The sequence below is a fragment of the Colobus angolensis genome, unplaced genomic scaffold, assembly GCF_000951035.1.
Source record: "Colobus angolensis palliatus isolate OR3802 unplaced genomic scaffold, Cang.pa_1.0 Scaffold10, whole genome shotgun sequence".
Taxonomy (NCBI): domain Eukaryota; kingdom Metazoa; phylum Chordata; class Mammalia; order Primates; family Cercopithecidae; genus Colobus; species Colobus angolensis.
In genome coordinates, this window is record NW_012110919.1 from 15,301,251 (window position 1) to 15,305,594 (window position 4,344).

At 38.0% G+C, this 4,344-nt stretch overlaps 1 protein-coding gene across 1 annotated transcript in view; it reads left to right on the forward strand.

Moving 5' to 3' along the window:
• HCFC2 (host cell factor C2) overlaps positions 1 to 4,344 on the forward strand; it is a 45,407-nt gene that overhangs the window by 28,208 nt on the left and 12,855 nt on the right. The window lies entirely within an intron of this gene.

Sequence of the window (4,344 nt, forward strand, 5' to 3'; positions counted from 1 at the left end):
AAAAAAAAAAAAAAAAAAACCCCAGGCCAAGAGAAGCCTAGCTGCATTACACAGAGCATCAGACTAATTCAATGTAATGTGTACTTACGTGTCTATATTATGCCATTTCTAAATGTCACACAGACATCTAAAGATGTACTTTAAAAATATGTATAAAATATTTTCTTTACTATGTATTTTGTTTACTGAAAAATATTAGTTACTGAATTGAACACTTGTGAGGTTATTTCTTGTTTATGAAGTGCATCATAGTAGGTCTTAGTAGAGACTAATGAATATGCTTACTAAGATTATTTTTATTTGGTCAACTGCCGTCTACCTCAGTAGACTGTTTTCAAGGAAAATGATGTAGATATTGACTAATATGTTCTGAGTATGACTGAAGACCAGTAAAGGCATAGGGCCGGAAGTATATCATGTCATACTTATAGTATGTCAGGAAGGTGTTATTACAAGTAAAGCTCATACAGTTTGTAAGTAGCCTGTCATATTAGACATAATATTTCTGTTATATGTAGTCATACGTTATATGTTGATTATATACTATGTATGTGTATATATATGTGTGTGTGTATCACAAATTTAGATGATACTGTAAAGCTTATGATGAAGAGCAGTAGTTTCCTACCCTGTCCCTACCTGCTCTTGATTTCTGTTCTCTAGAAGCAACTACTTTAAACTATTGTAGCTTTCTTTTAGTATCTAACTATGCGCAGTTGTCCTTCTGTATCTGCAGGGCATTGGGTTCAGGACCCACCCCCCAACAGTCCCCTCGATATTCAAGTCTTGCAGTTGGCCCTGTGGAACGTGCAGATGCAAAAATTCGGCCCTCTGTATCCACAGTTTTTGCATCCTGCGAATACTGTATTTTCCGTACGTGTTTGGTTGAGGACATGGAACCCACAGATATGGAGCACCAATTGTATTTCTTAAAAATAATCCACGGCCAGTCACAGTGGCTCACACCTGTAATTCCAGCACTTTGGGAGGCCGAGGTGGGCAGATCACGAGGTCAGGAGATTGAGACCATTCTGACTAACATGGTGAAACCCCGTCTCTACTAAAAAAAAAATACAAAAAATTAGCCGGGCATGGTGGCGGGCACCTGTAGTCCCAGCTACTTGGGGGACTGAGGCAGGAGAATGGCGTGAACCCAGGAGGCGGAGCTTGCAGTGAACCGAGGCTGCACCATTGCACTCCAGCCTGGGTGACAGAGCAAGACCCTGTCTCAAAAAACAAATAAATAAATAATAATCCACATAGAAATGGACCCTCACAGTTCAAACTCATGTTGTTGAAGGGTCTACTTTTAGATCAATTGTCTTCAATAATGAAAGATGACAATTTTAATGATCTCTTACAATTCTGCTTCATCCCCTCCTTTCCTGTTCCCACATCCTTCACGTATTTTTAGTAGAATTATGGCTTGATGTTTACACTATGATGGTGAAACAGTTGCAGGTGAGCCATGTAGTGTGCTATAAGAATTACTCCTTTTTCATGCAACTTTGTTTTTCCTGGCATTAACTGCCTCACTTTTTCACTTGCTTGGTTTTCTTCTTCTCTATCATTAATTCATAATCAAATTTTCCAAAAAGTTATAAAACTTAAGATATTTGGACATAAAGGTAGTTTCTTTTTTCCCACCCTTGGAACAATTCCTCCTGGAGCCCCCTGTCCTCATGTACTGGTTCTTCTCTAGGCCTGCTGCACAGCTGTTACCTTAGAACTACCTTCTCTGTTTCATAGTAGGAATTTATCTTTCCTGTGTTACAGCCCATATTTCTTCACCTTATTTCTTCTTCTTTCTTTGTGTTTTCCTTTATTTTGTTGCAACCCCCTGAGAAGTGGGCTTATGAAAAGTAAAGTTTTTGAGATCTTGCATATCTGAAAATGTCTTTAGCGTATTTAACTGATAGTTTGGCTGGTTTATAGAATCCTATATTGGAAGTTTTTCCCTCAGAAATTTATAGGAATTTTTGTAGTGTCTTTTAGCATTCGGTGTTGCTATTGAAAAGTGTGATGCCATTTGTATTCCTGATCCTTTATATATGACCTAATTTTTTATCTTTTTATCCCCAGTATTCTGAAATTTCAACAATGATGTGCCTTAGAGTGTATGTATGTCTTCATTCAGTGTGCCTCACCCAGTGGACCCCATTGTTCTGGAAACTCATGACCTTCATTACTGATGATTTCTTCCCTCAATTTCTTTTCATTTTTTTTTTTTTTATAAACTAGTCCTCTGATTTTGCTTTTTATCTTCTGTTTTCTCTATTCCAATTTTTACATTTTAAATATATCCAACCACATTTTTAATTTCTAAAAGCCTCATTTTATTCTTTATTTCTGTTATAGCACCCTATTCTTGTTTCAAGGAAAAATATAATATCTTTCCTTCCTCTCCTGAAGAATTATACTTTAAAACATTTTGGAGTTTTAGTCTGCTCTTTATTATGTTTCTTTTTTGCAAGCTCCTTTTTATTTTTTAATGTGTTTTAATCTTGGACTTCCACATTAGAGGTTGTCATCAAGTGTCTGCTGATGCTTGGCTGTCCCTTTATGTTTAAAGTGAGGCTTTAAGAGAGCCTGGAAGGCCTATGCATGTGGATGTGGCTTGTTGCTTAGTAAACCTCAACAAGAGTAAGTAGGTGGGGACCAACAAATGTCAATATCTGTGGGTCTTTTTTCTTAGACCAATTAGTTTCCCCTAAGAATTCTCCAACCTCTTGCTTAAGGGTTATGAGCCTAGCTGTCAGAATCTGGGAGCTTAGTAAGGGGATTGGAGTGAAGGTATATTTCTGTTCAGCATTTAGACTTTCGTTTAATTCCAATTTTCAGTATGGCACCTCTCCCCATACTTGTATCATCCTCATACTTGTATCACTTGTAGGATACTGTAGTGTAGTCTAGAGACTCACATTTCAACCTTTATACCTATTTTCCATCTTCAGCTAGAATGGAGGAGAGGAATTTCTCTGCCTTGGTATGCTGGGAGAGCAGAACTAGGACTACAACACTTCTTAAACAGGCTTCTGTGTGACAAATTTCCAGCATTTTCTTGTACTCTGCACCTCTGCCACCACTGACTGCCCTGGGCCCTGGGGCACAAACAGGCCACATCTTAGTGACTTTCCACTTAGGAGAAGGCTCTTAGCTCCAGCTGTCCTGTTTTACATCTTATCTACTATTCTCTCTCCTGCCATTCTCTTTTTTCTTAAAAGGTTGTAGCTTCATACTTTAAAAAATTCCTTTTTTGTCATTTGAATTGGGTTTTGGAGAAATCGCCTGAAGCAAATGTGTTTAATCTATCATGTTTAATGAAAATTCTCAGGATTTATTTATACTTATTTTATAAAATTTCAGTTAGACTGAGTGTCTGATTTTAAGCAGAAAGCACATTCCAGATGTAAGGATTTTGAAATGAAATAAACCAAATTCGAATTCTAGCTGTTACTTACTAGCTACCTGCCTGTAGGTTTGTAACTTAAGTTCTGTGAGTATCATTTTCTTCATCTATAATAGGGGTCAAGTTATCTTACTAATAGGATTCTTGTGAAGATTAAGTAAGATCCAGAGTTTATGGATATATATAGTACACTGCCTGCCATAATGCCTGGCATAGTTGTGGCTATCATCATCATCATCACTTATAAACAGTACCACCACCAATTAAGGGCAAGCACAGGGCATGTTATAGACAAGTATCCTCAGAGCCATGAGAAATTATGAGCTGACAATAAAAATAGAGACAGAAAAGTAACAAAAAACAGGTAATTAGAAAGAACAACAGTATTAGGGTATTTGAATGAAGCCAGGTCACTTTTATGGTTAGGTAGACCTGTAGGTATAATAACTGATAATTCACATTGATGACTTGAATTATCAAAACATTTTAAAACTAGCAGCTGGGTTCTGTGGCTCACACCTGTAATCCCAACATTTTGGGAGGCCAAGGTAGTAGATCCTTCAGCTCAGGAGTTCAAAAACAGCCTTGATAACATGGCAAAACCCCATCTCTACAAAATATAGAAAAATTAGCTGGGTATGCTGGTGTGTGCCTGTAGCCCCAGCTACTTGGGAGACTGAGGCAGGAGGATTGCTTGGCAGGTGGTGGCTGCCATGAACTGTGATCGTGCCACTGCAGTCCAGCCTGGTCAACAGAGCAAGATCCTGTGTCAAAAAAATAAAAAATAAAAATAATTTTTTTAGGCCAGGTATGGTAGCTCACTCCTGTAATCCCAGCACTTTGGGAGGCTGAGGTGGGTGGACCACCTGAGGTCAGGAGTTCAAGACCAGCCTTTGTCAATATGGTGAAACCCCGTCTCTACTAAAAAAAAAATA